This window comes from Heptranchias perlo, chromosome 6 (assembly GCF_035084215.1).
Source record: "Heptranchias perlo isolate sHepPer1 chromosome 6, sHepPer1.hap1, whole genome shotgun sequence".
Taxonomy (NCBI): domain Eukaryota; kingdom Metazoa; phylum Chordata; class Chondrichthyes; order Hexanchiformes; family Hexanchidae; genus Heptranchias; species Heptranchias perlo.
Window position 1 is genome coordinate 31,202,751 of NC_090330.1, and position 26,403 is coordinate 31,229,153.

Sequence of the window (26,403 nt, forward strand, 5' to 3'; positions counted from 1 at the left end):
TCTCTTGGGCAAGATACTGGAACATTTCTGGTATTTGTGACACTATATCCCAGCAAGGACTTGAGGTCTGCAGGAGAGGTGGTGGGAAGAAAATTGGCAACAAAAAAGTCCCTGCTTTGAAAAAGTATGGTGTGGAGATGCCGGTGATGGACTGGGGTTGACAATTGTAAACAATTTTACAACACCAAGTTATAGTCCAACAAATTTATTTTAAATTCCACAAGCTTTCGGAGGCTTCCTCCTTCCTCAGGTCATTTCCACATCGTTCACCTGAGGAAGGAGGAAGCCTCCGAAAGCTTGTGGAATTTAAAATAAATTTGTTGGACTATAACTTGGTGTTGTAAAATTGTTTACAATTGAAAAAGTATTGCATTGTAGAACCTCCAGTGGCTTAGTAGGTAAATGCACTGCGTGGTGTGGTACACCACTATATAGAGGGGGTAAATTTCAAAACATGATTCCTGTGCACTCATTTCAGTTGAGTAGAAGTATGCATTGCCCTTAGCATCCATGGACTTGGGGAAGTGGGTGGGGTACGTTTCTACTTCCAATTGTTTTCTGGCAACTCTTGGTGGAAGTACCTATATGTGGATGCTGGGTAAATAGCTCATTGACGCCTACTGTCCAGGCTATTTAGTTAGTTTGAAAAAGTCTCAGCACACTGTAAAATACAGTAACAATTAGTTGATAATCTTATTGTTCAATTGGCTACACACAAATGCCCTTTAGTTGCCACTGTGTATTTCTCTATCTATGACCCATGCCCTTTTCCCACCTGCAGGGAGGGGGATTAAAATCCCCCCCAATGGGTTGTGGCAATGACCGTATTTGCTGGAGTATAAACTATTGTAATGCTGATTTCACATTTTTATTTAAAAATTGATGTTTCTTTAAAATGAAATTATTTTATTTGCAGTTATGTTGAATGATGTTACAATAGTCCTTAGTTTCAGTTTACAAATCTGGCAAAATACTGGTCACTTTAACAGGGTGACAACAGCCTGCTTTATATTTTAAAGAATGTTGTTCTTGCTAACTCTGCATAGCTGTCTGTTCAGTACTGCTGTACTAATTATTGGAGTAACCAAGTGCACCATTGTTTGTCTTTCTGTGAACAGCTGACTCAAGAAAATGAGTGTTGTTCAGGGAGGTAATAAGTAACTTTCTTTGAAGAAAGCCACAAGGTCACAGAAATGTGCACTGTTCTGGGTCTGGTGAGCTGCTTGTTGACCTGTTTTAAATCTGGCAGCAAAGTCTTTCTAATGCTTGAAATTTGAGACTGCATTAAGGGGATTGTTCAGTTGCACTAAATGCATTTATGTGAATGGAGGACTTTGTGCTTGTAGCAGCTGACCAACATGTAAGGTGAATACTAGTGAAGCAAACTGTCCTGCTAAGTAATTTGGTTATCAAAATATATTTGTGACTGAAAACTTCAAACTATATACTGACTTATATTGAGTTATATTTAAAGTTTCACTTTCCTTATTGTTTTAATTTGGTGGGGGGTGGGAAATCAAACCACAGATTTCATCGAATATCCATCCATCCTACCCACCTCTTTAAAAAGTTCAGTTCAGGTTTGAATTTCTATAATAGTGCAAATTTATGACCTCAGCCACAAGTGAAAGAAAGAAAAGTACAGCTGTGCAGAATGATTCCACTGTGCTAACACGATGTAGGATGACATGAAATTACTCCACTAAACTTAGCCTTACAAAAGTCTGAACATTTTCCAAGGCCTTAAAGTAAAAACTTTAATGAAGGTATTAACAGACAATTCAATGGATGAATTTAATCATGTTGTTGTGAAATATATATTTTTTTGCTTAAACCTTATTTTGGACATTAGAAATATGTTACTAAGAGAGAAATAGCAATGATTTTTTAAAAATAGTATTTTGAGTGATTCAATTGGTTCATTAACAAAGTTCATTGGTGAAATTATGACATGTTCCTATGGGGTTTCTATTATAAATGTTTAAATGTGTTTTTTCCATTACAAACGTTGACATCAAGCATGGCTTCCATTCTGCCCACAGCTGAGACTACTTCGATCAAGGTCATTAACATTTTGTCGTTATCCTCCCTGACACCTTAAGCTTTGGATATAGTTGACCGTACCTTTATCTTCCACTACCTTTCCTCCAAGGTCCACCTGTGTGGAAATGCCCTTATATGGTTCCATTTCTACCTGTCCTAGCATTGTCATAATCTCCCCTGCAGTGGTTTCTTGTTCCATGAATGCAGTCACCTCAAGTACTACAAAGTTCCATCCTTGATCCCCATCTATTCCTCATCTATATGTTGCTACTCAGTAGCATTTTTAATAAGCATTGGATCAGCTTTCATATCTGTCAATAATAATCCAGTTTTACCTTTCTACAACTGTCCTTCATCCCCTGATGGTTGATTGTTGCTGTGCTGTTCAACTGCCTGTGGACTGTTGTGTTGTAGATGAGCCAGACCTTTCTGCAGCTCAAAATTGATAAGCCTTAGCATGAACAACAAAATGGGACACCTGCTAGTATATGACAAATAACACCATCATTCCCAGTTTCAAAGCACTCATAAAAAATTATATAGTCAATTTGAGCATACAATGTTTTTACATCTCTTGGTGCTCAGATTTGGTACTTCCTCTACATGCGAGCTCCTTACAATCCATGGTGTATTACAACGGAGTGATTAGCGACACTATGCAACCTCTTCTGATTTTCAGGCCCTCTGATGACATCACTTCCCGGGCATGTGCTGGATCCCAGTGACGTCACTCCCTGTGCATGTGCGGATGGATCGGTTCCTCTGTTAAGGTCACTTCCTCACCCACAAAATTCAAACTTCTAGGAGCTCAGAGACTTGCTGTTTTTGCATCCGAAAAAAAAAGGCACTTAGCTTTCAAGAGCTTTTTTATGAGGCAAGTTATTGGTGGGTAAATGGGATATCAGTTTACATTAGTGCTCCATGCCTGAAATCTGTCTTGTGGTATATGAGCTCAGCTGGTATCTTGTTTTGGTGAGACTAACAGGAATGAGATTGAAAATGATTGAGCCTGCAGTCTGTGAGGATCAGGGCCAATACCTTTTGCAGGCTTAAGGCATCTCTGAACTAAAGAAAAAATTAGGTTGGGGCTGCCCCAGTGTCTTGCTGAGTAAATGTGCCAGGTTGTGTGGCACTTGTGACCAGGGAAGCCCCAGATTTGATTCCCGGTCAGTGCTGAGTTAGCTGACCTCAGAAGCACCAATGGGGGTGCTTTAATTGACCTCCGTAACAATGGATCAGGGAGAGGAAAAGATTGCTCCTGTTCCTGATCACCATCCAGTGACTCCTACTCAATGCTGCCCCTGAGTAGTGTTTTTAATAAGCATTGGATCAGCTTTCATACCTATGCCACTAATATCCAGATTTACTGCAGACAATAGATGAGGACAGGATCGGGCTCAGCTCTGATGTGCCCCTATAACTCCCTCCCTGATGCACATTTTCTAGACTCCCATGTGCAGAATGGCCACTTGAGTGAGGTGGCAGAAGGCACCTATAGTACATCCCCATCATCCAGCGGAGTCCAGCTTTAGGAGACAATCCAAAAAAAGGGCTGGAAGCTCACTGTTCTAGAAACATAAAAAATAGGAGCAGGAGTAGGCCATTCGGCCCTTCGAGCCTGCTCCGCCATTCAATATGATCGTGGCTGATCCTCTATCTCAATACAATATTCCCGCTCTCTCCCCATACCCCTCGATGCCTTTTGTGTCTAAAAATCTATCTAGCTCCTTCTTAAATATATCCAGTGACTTGGCCTCCACAGGCTTCTGTGGTAGAGAATTTCACAGGTACACCAACCTCTGAGTGAAGAAATTTCTCCTCATCTCAGTCCTAAATGTCCTACCCCATATCCTTTTTTTTTTATTTGTTCATGGGATGTGGGCGTCGCTGGCGAGGCCAGCATTTATTGCCCATCCCTAATTGCCCTTGAGAAGGTGGTGGTGGTGAGCCGCCTTCTTGAACTGCTGCGGTCCGTGTGGTGAAGGTTCTCCCACAGTGCTGTTAGGAAGGGAGTTCCAGGATTTTGACCCAGCGACGATGAAGGAGCGGCGATATATTTCCAAGTTGGGATTGTGTGTGACTTGGAGGGGAACGTGCTGGTGGTGGTGTTCCCATGTGCCTGCTGCTCTTGGCCTTCTAGGTGGCAGAGGTCGCGGATTTGGGAGGTGCTGTCGAAGAAGCCTTGGCGAGTTGCTGCAGTGCATCCTGTGGATGGTGCACACTGCAGCCACTGTGCGCCGGTGGTGAAGGGAGTGAATGTTTAGGGTGGTCCTGAGACTGTGACCCCTCGTTCTAGATCCCCCAGCCAAGGGAAACATCCTCCCTGCATCCAGTCTGTCTAGCCCTGTCAGAATTTTATACGTTTTAATGAGATCCCCTCTCATTCTTCTAAACTCTAGTGAATACACGCCTAGTCGACCCAATCTCTCCTCATACGACAGTTCTGCCATTCCAGGAATCAGTCTGGTGAACCTTCGCTGCACACCCTCTATGGCAAGTATATCCTTTCTTGGGTAAGGAGACCAAAACTGCACACAATATTCCAGGTGTGGTCTCACCAAGGCCCTGTATAACTGCAGTAAGACATCCTTGATCCTGTACTCAAATCGTCTTGCAATGAAGTCCAACATACCATTCTAACTGCCTTCCTAACTGCTTGCTGCACCTGCATGTTTGCTTTCAGTGACTGGTGTACAAGGACACTTTGTACATCAACATTTCCCAATCTATCACCATTTTAATAATACTCTGCCCTTCTGTTTTTCCTTCCGAAGTGGATAACTTCACATTTATCCACGTTATACTGCACGGCCATGTATTTGCCCACTCACTCAACTTGTCTAAATCGCCTTGAAGCCTCTTTGCATCCTCCTCACAACTCATGATCCCACCTAGTTTTGTGTCGTTAGCAAACTTGGAAATATTACATTTGATATACATTGTGACTAGCTGGGGCCGAAGCACTGATCCCTGCGGTACCCCACTAGTCACTGCCTGCCACCCGGAAAAAGACCCATTTATTCCTACTCTCTGTTTCCTGTCTGTTAACCAATTTTCAATCCATGCCAGTATATTACCGGCAATCCCATGTGTTTTAATTTTGCACACTAACCTCTTATGTGGGACTTTATCAAAGGCTTTCTGAAAATCCAAATAAACCACATCCACTGGTTCTCCCTTATCTATTCTACCAGTTACATCCTCAAAAAAAACTCCAGTAGGTTTGTCAAACACTATTTTCCTTTCATAAATCCATGTTGACTTTGTCTAATCCCGTTGATATTTTCTAAGTGTCCTGTTATCACATCCTTTATAATAGACTCTAGCATTTTCCCTACTACTGATGTTAAGCTAACCGGTCTCTAGTTCCCTGTTTCCTCTCCCTCCTTTTTTAAATAGTGGGGTTACATTTGCCACCCTCCAATCTGTAGGAACTGTTCCAGAGTCTATCGAATTTTGGAAGATGACAACCAATGCATCCACTATTTCCATGGCTACCTCTTTTAGTACTCTGGAATGCAGATTATCGGGCCCTGGGGATTTATCGGTTTTTAGTCCCATTAATTTCTCTAGCACTTTTTTTTGCTAATACTAATTTCCTTTTAATTCCTCCTTCTCACTAGTCCCTTGGTTCCCTAGCATTTCTGGGAAGTTATTTGTGTCCTTTTCCGTGAAGACAGAACCAAAGTATTTGTTTAATTGCTCTGCCATTTCCTTGTTCCCCATTATAAATTCTCCCATTTCTGACTGTAAGGGACCTACATTTGTCTTCACTAATCTTTTTCTTTTTACATACTTGTAGAAGCAGTAATTAAACATGGCAGTTTAAAGAGATTATCAGTCATTTTCTTTTTACGCAGGCACTTCGTGTAATCATCTTAGGATGAGTTTGCAATTAGCAGAGTGTTAGTGCCAGCTTCAACTCATCTACTGGTTGATGCCTACTCCCTGTGAATTCTGCGCACCAAGCAGTGTTTATACAAGCGCTACACCTGCATTTATTGTAGACACCAGAGCTGCCCTTATTGGGCAACAAGTGTAGGAACCCAGGCACTGGATTGGTATGAGCTTTACTCTTTATCTAACCCATTCAGTACCTCCCCATGGAGCGTTTAATGGGATAGTTTAGAGACAGCTTTACTCTGCATCTAAGCCATGCTATACCTGACCTGGGAGTTTTTGTTTCTGACACTATGCAGGAAGTGTGAAGAAATGTTTAATTATTCAGAACTGACACCTGTCTTACCTTAACCGCACGGATTCTATAATATTGTTTAAACACATCAAGGATCAAGACTAGGATGGTACAGACCAGTGTTTTCTATAGACTAATAGGAAACAATGCAAGTTGTGATGGTGTCCAAGCTAACTACAGATTCAGGAGAGTCATTCGTCACAGGCCCCATTTTACCACTCTTCTCTGTATTCAATGTGAGTCACACCTAATTACAAGAGAAACTGATGCTGCTCCCACATTACAACAGTGACTACATTTCAAAAATGTGCTTCATCGGCTATAAAGTGCTTTGCGACATCTGAGGTTGTGAAAAGCGCTATACAAATGCAAGTTCTTTCTTTCTCCCTCCACAGGAGTTTTGGAAGGATCCCCTGTGGGATTGCGCTGTCCTCCTGTAAAAGGGGTGGTAGTGAGACTACGACTGGAGGCCTGCTGATTCTTTCGGGTGGACCTGAATCTAGGTGGTCAGCAGTCCTGCTGGAAACGGGCAGGGGCCTAATGAATTTATTTAAATTGGGCTCAATTGACCCCTATGTGATTTTCATGTCAATTAATGTGCCACCGCTACTTCCTCAACCTGCTCACAAATTATGGGCAGTACATAAGGGGATCCTCACCTGCTGTCATTTAACATGCTGCAAAGTGTTGGGAGACATTTTGCTGGTCGTTTATAGTGGTTTTAGGCAGCTTACTATGGTTTTAACATGCTTGTACTAACTGATTAACTTTCTGAAATCTGAAGGGGGTACTGGCAATGCACTTTTTTTCAAAATGGGCATCTTTCTATTCATTGCGTTCTGGTTAGAGGAAGGAGCACTTGAAGTTGCAGCTGCAGGGCGGCCAGCTAGAAGGAAGCATGCTCATAAGAATCGTTACCCTCCTAGCAGTGTGTAGGCCCAGGATAACATACCTGGACTCCTTTTGAGGAGCAGTGCACAAGGAAGCTATTTCTCTAGGAAGGGTGTCAGAATTATGTTGCCTCCTGCACCAAGAACTGTAACTGACTAATACAGCTGGCACTGCATGGCCTGTTGCAGTCAAGGTCACTACAGTCCTCAACTTCTTTGCTTCTGGCTTCTTCCTAACTGCAATGAGAGGTGTCAGTAATGTCATTCAGTCTGCAGTTCATGCTTGCATGAAGTAGGGACTGATTCCAAAGCAAACACTTTCATCACTTTCGTTGTCTGAACTGTGGAGAGTGTTAGCACTAAGCGTTGTCTGAACTGTGGCGAGTATTCTTAAAGTACATTGGTAAAGAAAACATTTTTAAATGCATATCTTAGATCTTTGCTATTATAGTGATTAGGGATATAGTAGATGAGTGTGAGTGCTTATTAATACTGTCGGTAACTCCTGTTCCACTTTGAGTTTCGTTTTATACTATTGTAGACAGGCTTTCGACTATGAAGAAAACAGGTGGTATGTAGTTATTCATTAAATTAAATAATGCATTCAAAACACAAATTCCACATATGAACGCAGAACCAGTAGCAATGTATTTGACATCCAGGCAAGAAGCATTTGGCATATTTGCTGCTAATTTTATAAGCAAAATCAGCTTTTTCATGTTTCTGGTCGCTAGCCACTAATCTCTGTTGGAAGTGTGCTGTGCATGTTGGGTGGGGAGGATTCATGCTCAGCGATGGTGTCTTCTACTGTGGTATGGTTTTCTATCACTCGCTGTCCGCATTCACACATGAAAAATGGCTGTGGACACGGTAGCAGAAGGCTACTAGTGCTTGTGTTGCTGTACCCAACATGAGTCACTCATTCTGGAGCGGTAAGGAGAGAAAACCAAGAATGGGAAAAATTAGTTTCAGTATTCATTTTCATTAAATACCTCTTTTATGTCAAAACTATGACAAAATATGCAAAATGCAATGTGACACCGATTTGAACTTACTTTTTAGTGATGCTAATGTTGTATTTGCAGAAAGTTGTCTTGTGCATTTTTGTTGATTGCATTTAATGAGAATATTCATGTGTTGACGTTGAAAGAAACCAGTCTAGGGTACTCTATAGTGTTTTTTCTTACAGTAATGGTGTGTTCCAAATTCAGATTATCTACATAAGATAATCTCCATATATTTGTTCCTGGATACTAGGGAACCTGTAGTTGAAACATACTAAATAGATCATAGCAACTTTGAGATTTTAAAAAGGTGTTATGATTAATATTGAACCAAAACCAGAAAATGCTTAATACTCAGCAGGTGAGGCAGCATCTGTGAAGAGAATGGAACAAGTTAATATTTCAGCTGTAGATCCCTCATTAGAACTGTATGCCTGAAATATTAACTTGTCTGTTCTCTCCACAGTGCTGGCTGACCTGTTGAATTTTGCCAGCATTTCCTGTTTTTATTCCAAAATAAATATAATTGTAATTAATACCGAAACAAAAACAGAAAATGCTGGAAACATTCAGCATGTCGGGCAGCATCTGTGGAGAGAACACACCAGTTAATGTTTTGGGTGCAAATCTTTCTTCAGAGCACAATTTTATGATTGATACTGTCTAACTATAGCATTTTGCTATCCCTAGGTTTGTGTGAAATACCAACCCCATTTTAAACCTGGTATTCTATTTCAGCAGATTTCAGAAAGATCAATGTAGAATTTGAGTGGCAGCTGTTAAACTGAGGGTAAAGAAAAATTCAACATTTGGCCAGAATTTCAATATAGAATCTTCTATATGCTGACAGAAACCCAGGGTTGCTATATACAGTGCAGTACAGAGATTCTCAGTAATGATCCCAGGAAAGGCAGAAACCTTATGAATCATTTTTTTGGCGATTTCTTCCTGCTTCTCATCAATTATTTTCACTGTTTGCAGGCAGGGAGCATGGAATGGTTATAGCACAGAAGGAGGCCATTTGGCCCATCAAGCCCGTACCAGCTCTTTGTAAGAGCAATCCAGTCAGTCTCATTCCTCTATTCATTCCCCATGGCCCTGCAAATTATTTCCCTTCAAGTATTTATCCATTTCCTTTTTGAAAGCTGCAATTGAATTTGCTTGCACCACCCTTTCAGACAGCGCATTCCAGATCATAACTACTCATTGCGTTTTTTTAAAAAAAGGGTTTTCCTCATGTGGCCTTGGTTCTTTTGCCAATCACCTTAAATCTGTCTCCTCTGGTTCCCAACCTTTCCACCAATGGGAATAGATTCTCTTTATTTACTTTCTCTAAACCCTTCATGATTTTGAACACGTCTATCAAATCTCCTCTGATCCTTCTCTGCTCTAAGGAGAACAACCCTAGCTTCTCCAGTCTATCCACGTAACTAAAGTCCCTCATCCCTGGAACCATTCTAGTAAATCTTTTCTGCACCCTCTCTAAGGCCTTCACATCCTTCCTAAAGTGTGGTGCCCAGAATTGGACACAATACTTCAGTTGTGGCCGAACCAATGTTTCATAAAGGTTCAACATAACTTCCTTGCTTTTGCATTCTATGCCTCTATTTATAAAGCCCAGGATCCTGTATGCTTTTTTAACTGCTTTCTCAACCTGCCCTGCCACCTTCAAAGATATGTGCACATATACTCCCAGGTCTCTCTGTTCCTGCACCCCCTTTAGAATTGTACCATTTAGTTTATATTGCCTCTCCTCATTCTTCCTGCCAAAATGTAACACTTCGCATTCTCTGCATTAAATTTCATCTGCCATGTGTCCGCCTGTTCCTCCAGTCTGTTTATGTCCTTTTGAAGTCTATTATTATCCCCCTCACTGTTTACTACACTTCCAAATTTTGTGTCATGTGCAAATTTTGAAATTGTGCCCTGTACATCCAAGTCATTAATATATATCAAAAAGAGCAGCAGTCCTAGTACCGACCCCTGGGGAACTTCCTCCAGTCCGAAAAAAAAAAACTGTTCACCACTACTGTCTGTTTCCTGTCACTTAGCCAATTTCGTATCCATGCTGCCACTGCCCCTTTTATTCAATGCGCTTCAATTTTGCTGACAAGCCTATTATGTGGCACTTTATCAAACGCCTTTTGAAAGTCCATATACACAACATCAACCCTCTGTTACCTCATCAAAAAACTCAATCATGGTCCATTGAGCAATTCAATCTTATCAATAAATTTATGAATGTAACCTTTTGTATAGTACAATGTGTGATTTTTCAGCTTATGTTTTGAAGTGACTGGCAAAATCATGACTTTGAGAATCTTTGCCTATTTTCCAGTATTTACAAATATGCAAATGTATTGTATCTTCACAGGGGTAATAACTCTTGTAAGCTTCTGTTAAACTCCTTGATCTGTTATCATTAACCATCAAAGCTACATCATAATATTTACTTTTTATAATGGCAGCCGATGAAGATCACAACATAATTACGGATGAGGAAGACCATTTGCCACCTCTTATTTCATCCATTCAGAACTACTGAAACACCCCCCTATTGCAACATCTAATTGTTTCAAAGGATTCCAGGGTTTTCTTTTCCACTGCCTTATCTGGAAGTCCATTCCACATATTGACCACGCTGTGTGTGCAGAAAACTTTGATTTCAGTTCTAAATTTGCTGTTGACTACTTTGAACCTGTGTCTCCTTGTCTTATGCGTACAGTTTACTTTAGAGTGATCTTCTGAATTTATCTTTTCCATACCATTGCTGTCTTTTATACTTATATGATCACCTCTTTGGTGTCTCCGTTCAAGGTTGAAAAGTGCCAGTTTCTCCCAACTTTTCTCGTAACTCAGACCTCTGACACTACTAGGCATTAAGCTTCTGGCCCTTGTCTACTGCCTCTAATCCTTGAATGTCTCCCTTGTGTCTTGGTGACCAGTACTGGACACAGTACTCATGTTGTGGTCTGACCAGAGCTCTACACAGTTTGATCATTAATTGCCAAAACAGCAGAATACAATGTGGTTGAATGCTCTATTGGCTTTGCTGATTACTGCTCTGCATTGGTCAAACATGTTGTGTGTCAAGTCTTCGAAGTCTCTTTCAACTTCATTCTGCATTATTTCAACAAAATTAATGGAATAATTTAACCCTTTTTCATTGAGTTTCTGAATCCAAGCCATTTGATGTAAATTAGAAATACTAGTGGTCCCAGCACTGATGCTTGGGACATTCTGCAAAATATCTCTGCCCACTCTGACAAGAGTACTCACTATTTACTCGTTCTTTTCCACCCTTGAGCCAATTTCTTATCTGTTCCCAACATTTTCCCTGAATTACCATAGCTTTGAATTTGGCTAATAGCTTTTCCTGCAGAACTTTGTAAAATGCTTTTTGGAAGTCTAGGTGCAACATGTCATGTTTTGTACAGTCTGCTTGGGATGTCACTTCCTCGAAGAAGTCAAGGAGGTTGGTCAGGCAGGACCTTGCTCTTCTGAAACCATTTTGACTGCTGTTTTCTAGGTTATTATTGTACATATAATCCTCCTGTGTACTCCTGATAATTCAGTCCATTATTTTACAAGGGTTTGAAGTAAGTTCAATGGTTCTGTAGTTGCCTGTATCTGTTTCATTGCTCTGTTTGAATATGGGCACCACGATGGCCTGTTTCCAATCTGCAGGCACCTCCCTGGTGTCCAATGACTCCCTCGTAATGCCTCAAAAATTTCCCTAGTTTTTCATAGCAACCTAGGGTAAATACCATGTATCCATGAGTCTGTTTAGCCTGTCTAGGACTTCTATCCCATTTATATAAGTCATTAATTTTGTTTGGGTAATCGTTGGGAGTGCATGCTGTTCATATCTTCCCTTCCTTCAAGTATTCAAAAGGGATCATTCAGGATGTTTACTAGTTCATCCAAATGGTACAACTGAGTGGCTTGCTTGGCCTCTTAAGAGGGCATTTAAGATTCAACCACTATGGTGGCTGTGTACTTAAAAACTGTTAAACCTTTAACTTCTACTAGAATGATACCCGAACTTCAAGGGTTAAGTTACGAGGAGAGATTACACAAATTGGGGTTGTATTCTCTGGAGTTTCGAAGGTTAAGGGGTGATCTGATCGAAGTTTATAAGATATTAAGGGGAACAGATAGAGAGAAACTATTTCTGCTGGTTGGGGATTCTAGGAGTAGGGGGCACAGTCTAAAAATTAGAGCCAGACCTTTTCAGGAGTGAGATTAGAAAACATTTCTACACACACAGGGTGGTAGAAGTTTGGAACTCTCTTCCGCAAACGGCAATTGATACTAGCTCAATTGCTAAATTTAAATGTGAGATAGATAGCTTTTTGGCAACCAAAGGTATTAAACGATATGGGCCAAAGGCAGGTATATGGAGCTAGATCACAGATCAGCCATGGTCTTATCAAATGGCGGAGCAGGCAAGAGAGGCTGAATGGCCTACTCCTGTTCCTGTGTTCCTAGTTCTAACGATAGGTCATCGACCTGAAACGTTAACTCTGTTTTTCTCTCCATCGATGCTGCCTGACCTGAGTATTTCCAGCATTTTCTGTTTCATTCTAGGGGGATGTGGAGGCAAAGTGAGAAGACATAATTGGAGTAGAAGATGACTTGTGTTGAGTATAAACACTGGCATGGACTAGTTGGGCCAAATGGCCTGTTTCTGTGCTATAGGTTCTTTGTAAGAGAGGACAGTCTGTTTGGAACTTCTGAAGGGATTTTGTTGCGATGGATAACACCTGTGGTTGATGAGAAAAGGAAAAGAGAATTACCATGTAAGAAAATTAATTATAGCAATGTTTTAGCACAGAGTTGTAAACTATTTTCTACTATGCGAGATAGAAAACCGTAACTGTTATTAAAAAAAAAATGCTACATTATTACCACTAATCGCTCATTCTGTTACTCCTTTTTTGGTAATTAAAGCCAATTTTTTTTTGGCCAAATGAAGCCAAGACAAGGTTGAGTGTGGTGTTACTCTTCTGCTTTCAAAGATAAGAAGGAGCTATTGAAGGCACAGGATAGGTCAAGTAGATGAAGTAATCTTTAAAAAAAAAAGGTTCTGTTTTGTTGTTCTGGACATGTTACAATATTGTACTCATATCAGGGCAAGTGGAAACACTCCTGAGGATGTAGGAGCTAGGATTCAATGACAGTAGTCTTGAGATACAGAAGTGAAAAATATCTAGAGTAAAAATGGTAAAAGAACCCAAAAACATAACCATTTACTGCAGCATATTTTTTTCGCTTACTAGTTTAGAATTGATTTTTAAAATTTGTTTGTGTGTAATGGTGCCACGGCCACATTTATTGCTTATTCCTAGATGCCTTGAGACCAATAAGAGTTAACATGGAGTCTGGACTTGGAATAACACGTAGGCCACACTGGGTAGGGGTGACTGGTTCCCTTCCCAGAAGATCATTAGTCAACCAGTTGGGTTTTATTCTCTACCTCACTAATAGTCAAATACTCAAAGAAATAAGTATACACCAAACCTGCAAGGATTTTAAAATTGATGTTAGTTCTTGTTTGGTACAAAATTTACAGGTTAATCAAGGACAGTCAGCATGGATTTGTTAAGGGAAGATCATGTCTGACTAACTTGATTGAATTTTTTGAGGAGGTTGCAAGGAGGGTCAATGAGGGTGTAACGCATTTGATGTAGTGTACGTGGATTCTAGCAAGGCTTTTGACAAGGTCCCACATGGCAGACTGGTCAAAAAAGTAAAAGCCCATGGGATCTAAAGGAAAGTGGCTAGCTGGATCCAAAATTGGCTCAGTGGCAGGAAGCAAAGGGTAATGGTTGGCGGGTGTTTTTGCGACTGGAAGGCTGTTTCCAGTGGGGTTCCACAAAGCTCAGTACTAGGTCCCTTGCTTTTTGTGGTATATATTAATGATTTGGACTTGAATGTAGGGGGCATGTTTAAGAAGTTTGCAGATGATACAAAAATTGGCCGTGTGGTTGATAATGAGGAGAAAAGCTGTAGACTGCAGGAAGATATCAATGGACTGGTTAGGTGGGCAGAAAAGTGGCAAATGGAATTCAATCCAGAGAAGTGTGAGGTAATGCATTTGGGGAGGGCCATCAAGGCAAGGGAGTACATAATAAATGGGAGGATACTGAGAGGTGTAGAGGAACAAAGGGACCTTGGAGTGCATGTCTACAGATCCCTGAAGGTAGTAGGACAGGTAGATAAGGTGGTTAATAAGGCATATGGGATACTTTCCTTTATTAGCTGAGGCATAGAATATGAGGGAGGGAGGTTCTGCTAGAACTGTATAAAACATTGGTTAAGCCACAGCTTGAGTACTGCATGCAGTTCTGGTCACCACATTACAGGAAAGATGTGATTGCGCTAGAGAGGGTACAGAGGAGATTTACAAGGATGTCAGGGCTGGAGAATTTTAGCTATGAGAAAATATTGGCTAGGCTGGGGTTGTTTTCTTTGGAACAAAGGAGGTTGAGGGGAGATTTAATTGAGGTATATAAAATTATGATGGGACTAGATAGACTAGATAGAGTGGATAGGGAGGACCTATTTCCCTTAGCAGAGGGGTCAGTGACCAGGGGGCATAGATTTAAAGTAATTTGTAGAAGAAATAGAGAGGAGCTGAGGAGAAATTTTTCACCCAGAGGGTGGTGGGGGTCTGGAACTCACTGGCTGAAAGGGTGGTAGAGGCAGAAACCCTCAACTCATTTAAAAAGTACTTGGATGTGCACTTGAAGTGCCGAAACCTACAGGGCTACAGATCAAGTGCTGGAAAGCGGGATTAAGCTGGATAGCTCTTTTTCAGCCAGCATGGACACAATGGGCCGAATGGCCTCCTTCTGTGCCATAACTTTCTATGATTCTATGATTTATCAAAGCTATTAAGCTATTATAACCAGAAGGGATATGGCCTTTTTTTTAGCATAGCTGTTTTTAAAAAAATTATATATCATTAACAGATGGTTTAACTAACAAATGCCTGTGTGATGCATGTGGGAGGAAGCTGCCTTTGGAGATGCTTCATTATTATTATGTGGGTTGCTCAGTAGTGATGAGTGCATTAACCAATTAAATACTAAGCTGCACCAATGATGAATTAAAATTGATCATGATGGGATTTTTCACACTGGTCTTTATAGAAAATGCAAAGTATTGTATGACTTGAACTGTACCTTGTGGCTGGGAATAATTCTTTTAACATGCATCCTGATTTTTCAATTAAAAATAAAATTTAGCCCTCATTTTATGTTAGCTATTCTGATCTCTTTAATGTGTGAAGGAACTATAAGGTTTGAAAATCCTACATTTTTTATATTCATTATAAGATCAATGCATCCTAGCTCACTTATCCAGAAAGTCAGCAGTTCCCCATCACAGCATCCAGCTGTTGCTTAAATGATTAAAGGGTTTTTGTCCCCACTACTGTATCTGGAAGCTATTCCATGTGTGGTTCCTTTTTTGCATGAAGAACTTTCTAAGATCAGTTTTACGTTTCCCTTTACTCATTTGAACCTCTGACATCCCCGCCCCCTTCCCCAATCCTCCTGTTAAGGTTTAATTCTGGACAAACTTTTTCTGTTTATCATTTATTCCTGTATGTTATACTTCTGAGGTCATCTTTATCATCTCCTTTCAAGTTTCTCGTGTTTTGCCTCTAATGCTCAGGACCTTGCCTCCAGAGCTTGAATTTTGGCGAACAGAGCTCAAGTTGATGTCTGACCAATTCACGTTATGTATGAATGCTATACAGAACTCACAGAGGCACCTTAACCATACGGACTGCTGCAGTTCAAGAAGGCCCACCACCATCTCTTTTCAGGGCAAATAGTGATAGGTGATAAACAATGCCGACATTCTGAGAATGAATTAAAAAAAATGCACCACCAGAGCTGTTCCCTGCCACTAGGAAAGGAGGCTTTGTGAAACAGACTGGTAACTGGGTTACTGCATGACAGAAGCCTTCCCTTCAGTCCTTCTGGAGTGTGAGCATTCTTACTGAACCTGCTTGTGCCTTTTGTAAATAAATTGTTCATTTTTTAAATTGACAACTGCTGATGCCTGTTTTGTGCTGTTTGAACTCAGCAGTTTTTGGGGGAGAAATTGATTCTCTCTCCTTAACTCCTCCCAATACGTGATTCGAAACAAGCTAAAGGGAGTGACCTGAAACAGTCTGATCTGTGATGAGTTGGCTTTGGGTGGTGACCCAGTTAGGGAATACATTTGACAATTAGACTTGGTAAAAATGCACTTTTTAGAGAAAGATGTTCATTTAGAAGATACTTACAGTAACCAGCTTGAGCAAGAGTATTGTATATGGAATGAGAGAGATGGGGTGAATGTTCCATGTACACTTTATTACTGCGTTTAATTTCTGGGGGGGGGGGGTGGTGGTGTGTGTGTGATTTATATGAAAGAGTATTCTATGTCATCTTTCACAAAACTACAGTTTAGATCTCCCCTAGAAAAAACTGTCACAGTATTGGTTGATGGAAATGGCTGTTCTCTTTCTACTGGATTAAACAGCAAAATGAATTACATGACATATATCCAGAAAGCTGGTTAGTACAGATATCCTGCAAGTAGTCCTGAGGGGACAAAACAAATACACATTTAGAGAGAATTAAACTGATTTTATATTATACGGTGCAACATGACTAAACATAACTACTGTACAAGAACAGAAGCAGGGTACAATGACCCGGAATTTGCTCCAAAAATAATGGAGAGCGGAATAGCTCTCACCGTATTTAAGGGCAAATAGAAGAGCAACTTCCAGTGTGCACGCACGTGCAGTCGAATACGCAAACCTGGAAGTTGTTTGGAGATTCCCTGCTCGTTTGAAAGCTGCACGGGAAGTACAGCTCGCCGGTGAAATGAATGGACCAGCACGCAGTTGCTGCACTGCCCAGTTGGAAATGAACTAATCTACACAGAAAAAGGTACGCTGGGATTTTTGGGTCTATACTAACTTTTAACGGTGTGGTAAGTCTTAATGACTGCCAAACAACCTCTCTGGCACTGAAAATTAAGTTTTTAAAAATGTGGAGTCTCATTGCTTCCAATTTTAATTGTTGGAGATTTTTTTTAAAATGTAATGTTTTAACTTTTTCTTTGCTTCTTTTATCTCTGACTTATGTTTCAATATTTCTTACCTTCTCATTAATTTGCTTTCTCAGACTGATTTTACATTGAATTAACTGTTGTAGCTTGCACTTCCTGGTTCTGACTCTGCATGGCTTGTCAAGGATGCTTCAATCTTGATTGGTTGAGGGGACAGAGAGCTCCTTTCCCTGTTCACACAGCTCACAGTTGCCCGGGAGAAGACGCTGCTCTTTTTGCAGCTCACCATTGGAGGAAGTTCCCACACTAAAGCCCATGGATCATTTGTGGGCAAGTTTAAATCTAATGAGGGTGCCGTTCGTTCGCTGCTCAGAGCAAATTCCAGGCCATTACAAGATTCGTGTCAATGATTCTAGCTGTGATGGTATTTGGCAGTGGATCTGCTTGAAAGGAAGATTCATTAAGGTCACTTGCTGAAAACATCATTTGTTTTTTGACATTTTCAGAAACAAATCATGAAATATGAACATGATTGTTTTGACATACAGACAGAGCATTGCTGTTAATAAATAGAAATCAAATAAATGAATGCAATAAAATTTTTACATTATATTAAAGACACAAGATCCCATTTTATTTCACTTTGTCTTAACATAAACTGTACATTGACTTTTTAAACTCCATTTTATTCTTCTCTCCTGCAGTAGTTTTTCAGCACCATTGATAAGTGGTCACATCTGAGCCGGGACAATAATGTTGGCAGTCTGTTTGATCGTGGAGTCATCAGGTACAAGCTTGATCCTGCCTTCACTGGGTGTCCACACAACACACTCAAAAGACATGAGTTGATCACTGGACAGTAATCAGAAATAGGAACCTTGGCTAACACTTTTTTATTAGATTTTTTTGCTAGCAAAAATCTATCACTCAGATTTAAAATTATTAATTGAGCTAGCATCTACTGCATTTTGTAGGAGAGAGTTCCACTCTTCTACCACCCATTGTGCAAAGAAGTGTTTCCTAACTACTTTCCTGAATGGCCTGACTCTGATTTTAGGCTTATGTCCCCTCGTCCTAAACTCCCCTACCAGCGGAAAAATTTTCTCTCCATCTATCCTATCAATTCCTTTCAAAATCCTAAAAACCTCAATCAAATCACCCCTAAACCTCCTATATTCCATGGAATACAAGCCTAGTTTATGTAATCACTCCTCATAATTTAACCCTTGGAGCCCTGGTAAGATTCTGGTGAATCTGCGCTGCACTCCTTCCAAGGCTAATATATCCTTCCTAGGGTGCAGTGCTCAGAACTGTACACAGTACTCCAGAAGTGGTCTAACCAGGGCTCTGTATAGCTGTAGCAAAGTTTCCTCCTCTATACTCTAGTCCTCTAGATATAATGGTTAACATTCCATTAGTCTTTTTGATTACATTTTAGTACCTGACCACTACATTTTAGTGATCTGTGTACATGTATCCTTAAATCTCTTCGGATCTCCACTGTTCTTGGCTTCTTACCATTTTTTTAAAAAAAGGTACTTGGATCTATCCTTTTTTGATCTGACCTCACATGCCTGTGTTGAAATTCATCTGCTGCAGTTCTGCTTACTTGCTTAATCAATCAATGTCTTTTTGTAATTTTATGCTCCCCCACTACTTACTGTGCCACCGATCCTTGTGTCATCAGCACACTTGGATATATGGCTCTCTATTGTGTTATCTAAGTCATTAATAAATATAGTGAATAGTTGAGGAAGCAGCACAGATCCTTGTGGGACACCACTAGTCACTTCCTTCCAATTCGAGTACATACCCACTATCGCTACTCTGTTTTTTACCGCCTATCCAATCTGTCAACCAGGTCAATAATTTGCTTTCAATTCCATGAGCTTTGATTTTAGCTAATAGTCTCTTATGTAGAACCTTATGCCTTCTGGAAGTCCATATAAACTACATCCATCGACATTCCCCTGTCTACTACTTTAGTTACTTCCTCAAAAAATTCCGTTAGGTTTGTTAGACATGACCTACCGTTACAACTCCATGTTGGCTCTCTAATCAGCTCAAATTTCTCTAAGTGCTCAGTCACTTTGTCCTTAACTATAGATTCCAATTTTTCCTTTAAATGATGCATGACTCTGCCTCAGCCACTCCCTGTGGCAAAGCATTCCATGCCCCAGTGGCCCGTGACTATACCATATTAGGATTAAATGGTTAAGAACTGGTGCAAATCTTGCTGGCATGTTAATATGCTTATAGCACATAATTTTTGTGTGTCAGCCTATTTGTATAATTATTTGCAACTCCAGGTGCAGGGGTCACAGTTGTGGTAGGAGTGGAACAACAATGACTACATTTCAAAAGTAATTCATAATTTTCTTTTAATTGTTGGGGGACTGACTTATTCATGTACATTTTAAATTTCATTATTGTTTATGAAATTTAAAGGGATGGAGACAATTAAAGGAAAGTGATGGAATCGGGCAACATAAACTCTTAGCTTTTGGGAAGGCTCAAAAGGCCTTTTAACCATTGTTAGCCTTTCCTAAGGCTGAAGGAGGAGGGGACTAAGTAAAGACAGGAAAAAAGGAAACCCAAGGTGCATTCAAGTGATGGATCACTCCTGTTTGACTGCTGAAGTAGAGGTGGTAACAAGGAGGGTGGCTCTGTTTGCCACTCCATGCCACCATATCCATAAGTCAGCATCACACTATTCCTGGAAGGAGTTTGAAGCAGGCTCGAGGTCGCAGTTGCTGCTACTGTCTCAGGCTGTTGGGACAGGGAATGCTTTGGCACAAAGATTGGATGAGGCAGAGAGTATTGCAACATTTCAGGGAAAAATTGGATAAATATTTGATATCAAGGAGTGGAATTTGTTTTGGATTGCCCTTGCAAGGAGCCAGCACAAGCTGAATGGCCTTTTCTGTGCTGCAAACTTCTACAGCTCTATGGCTATGTCAGCCTTATGGTGCATGTTGGCAGGAGGTGCCCTTGCAGCAGTTGGTACAGCTCTACATCTACAGTCATTGATCAGTAGAAGTGAAATGCCTACAAATGTAGTCAGTATCTTGGCAGGTGTGCCCACTCAGGATTTGCAGGTTGATTATCACTCTGACTTGCCTTCTTTCATGGGATAGCACTGAAAGCATTCCATACCATGGTTGGAGTTCTTATGAAGAACCATTCAACATTTTCGTTCGTCAGGCCTTCACACTGAGCCTGCTATTGCAGCCTACCTTGGGAATTGGAGGATGCACTAATCCTCTGCCAACACAAAGTGTATGCACCACTGAGCATAGATACGGTTGTGAGGGTACCTGTAGGTGGGCACAGATCTGCCACTTATCCCTCGATGATCTTAGTCTTTCTCCTCCAAAAAGCTCATTAAAATAGGCATTCCCCATGAGAAACCCATTGGTGGCACTAATGGAGTTGGAAGAAAAAAAATGCATCCGAGCAATTGCCACAATGGCACATGAAAACCTAACTGGCAGTAGGAAAAAAAAAGCAGAAATTACCTTAAAATTGTTCATTTTGTCTGCTTACTGTGTGTGCCCTTTAAATGTACTTTTGCCTGCAGTAAATTTTTAAGATTTAGTAATGTTGGTCAGAGTACCCAATTTTATTTATCTTGCTTGAATGGTTGTATATATTAATTAGGCACTGGTTGTGCTATGTTAATGGGTGGTGCCATGTGGGCTTCTGTTAAAACTGTCGAATACTGGATGGAATGCAGTCACACTTCCTGTACACAGAGTGGGAGATGTTGATTTATTGACGTAGATTCCTGTTGTTGCTTTTCCTTGGCAGGCATACTGAAAGTGACCTTAAGCACAGAGTGATAATAGCTGAGTTTCACTCCAGCACAAAACTGTTTTGTGACTCAGAAGCATTCAAGGTGAACTTATTTTGCAATAGAATGACTGTACTAAGGTGAGCAACTTCTGCAATGTTGTAGAGGGGAAATTAGGAGAATTTTTTTCACAGAGGGTTATTAAGATCTGGAACGCACTACCTGAAAGGGTGGTGGATGCGGATTCTGTAGGAACTTTCAAAAGGCAATTGGAGATGTACTTGAAGAGGACCAGTTTGCAGGGAAAAGGCTGGGATGTGGGACTAAGTTGGACAGCTCTTTCAAAGAACCGGCACAAGAATGATGGGCTGAATGGCCTCCTGTGCTGCAAGATTCTATGTAGGGTGGTGTGAGACCATGGAGGGATTTGCAAATGAGATTGTGAATTTTGAAATCAATGTATTGGGGGATGGGAAGTTAGTGGAGGTTGAAGAGGACAGGAGTGATAAGTGAGGGGGACTTAGTTTGGCATAGGATATAAGTACAGGAGTTTGGTTGAGTTGGAATTTGTTTAGCATAGAACTTGGGAATCTGGTGATGAGCTTTGGAGAATGCTCTTTGGTCACAAATACAAATTAGGAACCGAAGTATGACTAAAAGTTTCATTAGTGGTGGGGTGAGTTAAGGACTTCAGTCTGGCCAATATTAATTCTGCTGATCCAGGATTTGATGCCAGACAAGTGGCCAGCACAATAACAGCTGTGGAGTCAAAGGTGGTGTGATGCAAGGATGTGGAACCTTGGAGCATACTAGAAGTGACTATGTGAGCATAGGAGGTGAAGTCATTACATGGGATATGCTGATAAATTGGGACAGATAGGAGTGGACAAAATAAGGGTGGTACCTCAGGAGAAAAAGTGGAGAAGAATGGATAGTCAACCATCTTGAAGGCTGTGGAAAGGCTGTGAAGGACAAGGAAGGATAATGTGCCATGGTTATAATTACAGTGGATGTTGATGGTCACATTCACTGGGGCAGTCTTGGGCAAGATGGAAACTAAACCAACGGGATTCATGCAAGGACGAGTGAATACTGAGCTGGATGGCGACAATGGGACCTTTTTGGATAGGGAAATTAGAGGAGGAGAAGTAATTGGAGAGAATGGAAGGGTTAAGGTGGGCTTTTGAAGGAAGAGTTGTTTACAGCCGTTTTGATGGCAGTAATGCCTGTGAAAAAGAGCACAAACAGACCATAGGAAATTTTGGTCGAAATCATTTAAGAACCAAATGGTTAGAACTGAAATATTGTAACTCCATTGTGTTGTAGTAATTCAGATTTGGCGCTATGTTTTAAATGAGAATAAGCTCAGTCTGCTTTGTCTCCATTCAAATAGTGTAAATGTGTCTCCCACTGTAGTTGCGTATCTTCTGAGGGACACAATATAACATTACAACAAAACAAACTGTTCCTATCTGTTTAGTTGCTGTCACTAAGGTTTCTTGATGGATTATTATTTGTCTGACTAGAGGAGCCTATATTGATTTATTTAGGGCCCCAGATTTTTTTTAAAAATTCTGTTAAGAATTGTGAGTATATGATGTTGCTGCAGATTTTTTAGTTCCAATGTAAAACTGAGCTTTTGCTTCACAATGATATACTACAGGGAAAACTTTCTGGATTAAAGTCTTGTGAATTGGATTGTTTCAAATTTGACCAATACAGATTGTTTTTTGATTTCAGATCACCTGGTCAAACGGATCAGGAAATTTCCTGGTTTGATCCCAGGTGTGTGGTGTGAACTAATCTCAGCTTTGGTGATGGTAAGAACACCACAATTGATATTAACACCTTTGTGACATAAAAGGGAGAAATCAGTGAGGTTCACCGTTCCTGATTGCTAGCAAAGTGTGCATGTGTTGACATCCGGTCAACTGAGTTGTGATGCATCTCCCTGAAGTCAAACTACCTTCCAGTGCTCACTGTTCAGGCTATTCATGAAAACTGGCCACTTGGGCAAGGTATTGGTGGATGGCTGTGACCTGTACAACTGTACTTCAGCATGTGTCAGTGCCTTTCAGAGAGGAGGAGGAAACTTATAATAAAATTACACGCATTGAGATAATGAATCCTCAGCATATGGGGCATTAAGTTCAGAATAGCAGAGCCTTCAAAAATGTATCCCTTTTAAAGATGTTTCCATGGAGTCAGCTGCTCTATGGATCTTTTCCCGGTACTTTGAGTATGGATTTAGCAGATCATGAACAGTGTTTAGTTAAGCTGATTGCCATAGCTAGCTATCACATGTAACAGTAATATTGTGTAAATGCAGGTCACACTGCATGTTTTGCTGAATAAGGTTTCAAAGTCTGTGTCCTTTTGTAGATATTTATTAGTTGAATGGATATGGCAGTAACATGTCATTTTAATTGTCAAAATGAGACTTTTTCTTAAAATAAAGCTGTCCATATGAATCCATAGTAGAAATTTGAACTTGAACAACATAAGCTTGCACTTGTATACACTCTGTAACATAAATGTCTGAGTGCTTAAGGAAGAAAAATATTCAACACTGATCAGGAAATGGGACAACATTTAGTGGGGAAGGCCAAAGTCACAGAGAATTTTTTTTTTAGGAGGCTATTCAAGGCAGGGGTGGTAGGGGTTGGGGTGGAGAGCTAGCAAGGCAAAGCAGTTTTGTGAAAGAATTCCAAAGGGCAGATACATAATGACTGAATGGAGGGCGTGGGAAGTAATGAATGGTTGGTGAAGATCATCCAAATAGGGTTTGGGCGCTTGAATTGATTTGAAGATGAAGTCAAGGATCTCGAAGTCTATTTGCTGGGGCACAGGGGTTAATGGGTGTGTGGCAGAAGATATGGGCTAGATTACCATTACATTTATAAAGGGTGGAGGTGGGGTGCCAGCCAGGATAGTTTTAAACAAGTAAAATCTTGAGATGATGGAGGTGTAGATAAGGGTTTCAACAGCAGTTGGGGAGAAAGCTAATGCAATGTTGGGCTTTATCTCAAGAGGGTTTGTATACAAAAGTGAGGCAGTGATGCTTCAGTTATACAGAGCCTTGGCCATACCTTATCTGGGTACTGCATTCAGTTTTGGGCAAGGAACCTCTGGAAGGATATATTGGCCTTGGAGGGGGTACAGTGCAGATTCACCAGAATTAAACCAGGGCTTTTAAGGGTTAAATTATGAGGACAGGTTGCATAAACTTGGATTGTATTCCCTTGAGTTTAGAATGTTGAGGGGTGATCTAATTGAAGAATTTAAAATGATAAAGGTATTTGATGTAGGTAAAGAGAATCAATTTCCTCTGGTGGGGGAATCCAGAACAAAGGGGCGCAATCTTAAAATTGGAGCTAAGCCATTTAAGAATGAATTGGGGAAGTCTGGAACTCTCCCAAAAGTCTGTAGATGCTGGGTCAATTGAAATTTTCAAGACTGAGATCGACAGATTTGTATTGGGTAAGGGTATCAAGGGATGTAGAGAAAAGGTGGGTAAATGGAATTGAGGTACAGATCAACCATGATCTGATTGAATGACAGAACAGGCTACAGGGCTGAATGGCCTACTCCTGTTCCTACGCCCCCATGTAGAAATAGAGTCATAGTTAGACGGTAATCCAGACATGGAAGAAATAGTGTTGGTGACTATAATGTGGTTAGAAAGCTCAGCTCAAAATTAAGCAGTACACTGAGATTGCACAGTACTGGATTGAGCTGAGAGGGTAGCAGGGAAGGTGATGGAATTGGGGCTTGATTGCATTGGTGCCACCAGGAACCATAAAAGATGTTTTCAGTTTTGCTGAAATTGAGCTGTAGGAAATTGAGATTCATTCATGACTTAATGTCTGATGGGCAGTCAAAGTATTGCAGCAGCTTTGGAGTTGATGGTGAAGGTGGAGTTGGGTGTTAGCATACATGTGGAAGCTGACCCTATGCTCATGGATGGTGTTGCTGAGAAGTGGCATGCAGATGATAAATCAAAGGGGACCATGGATAGAATCCTCTGTGGCAAGTGTGAAGATGATGACCGAGAAACTGTTAGAGGACATTTAACTTGGGAGCATTAACCTCGTATTTTTAATTTTCAAGATTGAGAGAGTCATTTTTTATTTGGTACGGGTATCAAGGAATATGGATCAAGGGTGGGTAAATGGAGTTGAGGTACAGATCAACCATGATCTAATCGAATGGCAGAACAGGCTCAAGGGACTGGATGACCTCCTACTGCTGCTATGTTCTTTACAGATTTCAGTATTGATATCAAGAAGATCCAGGCGATGGATAGGAAACCTGAAAGTTCCATTTCTTCTCCAGGTCAAAACTGTGATAAGGATAACAGAACTCTAGATTCCCTGAAACATTTGCTGGGGTGATTAATGGTTATGTTTACTGTGGCCCCCACTGCCATTGAAAGATGTGGGTTTGTTTAGATATTTAGGTTAGTTGTGGCTAGCTGAGATGTTTTATTGTGGCAATAAACATGCTTTATTTTGACATAAAATAGAATTAATCATATAGACATGAATAGGAATAATTTGGTGAGTTGAAATTCTATTGCATTCTGTAGTATAATCAGGATACTCCATGGACAGTTGTAGAACATGGAGATACACTTGTTTAGAATTCCTTTAACTTATGAACTGTGAATATCTACAAGTGTATAAATATTTTAAAATCCAGCTAACTTGAAAGCTACATGTGTAGAAATTTAATATTTTTTTACATGTTCAGGATTTAGCTCAGTGACTATTGAAATGTAAAAGAATTTTTTTTTAAAATGCAATTGCAATTTGGCCTTTGAGCTTCAATAAAATGGTGATGATTTTATTCTATATAGCTTCAAAACTTTTATGTTCTTAAAAACTGACAGCAGAGCCCAACCAAACACACTGCAGAACATAGGAACAGGAACACGAATGGGCCATTCAGCACAGTGAGCCTTTGCCATCATTTTATTAGATTATGGCTGATTAGTACCTCAATTCCATTTACTCGCTTTTGATCTATATCCCTTGAACCCTTATCTAATGAAAATCTGTCAATCTGAACCTTGAAAATTTCAATTAACCAGCATCCACAGCCTTTTGGGGGAAGAGGGTTCCATTTTTCCACTACTCCTTGGGTGAAAAAGTGCTTCCTGATTTCACTCCTAAATGGCCTAGTTCTAATTTTAAAATTATGCCCTCATGTTCTGAATTACCCACCAGAGGAAATAGTTTCACTGTATCTACCCTATCGAATGCCTTTATCATGTTAAACACCTCGATTGGATCACCCCTCAATCTTCTAAACTCAAGGGAATACAAACCAAGTTTATGTAACCTGGCCTCATGATTTAACCATTTACGCCCCTGTATAAACTTGTATTAAATCCACTAA

The 26,403-nt window shown here is 40.5% G+C and overlaps 1 protein-coding gene across 3 annotated transcripts in view; it reads left to right on the top strand.

Moving 5' to 3' along the window:
* The window catches only part of LOC137322872 (spermatogenesis-associated protein 13-like), a 296,919-nt gene that overhangs the window by 38,310 nt on the left and 232,206 nt on the right, over positions 1–26,403 (top strand). The window lies entirely within an intron of this gene.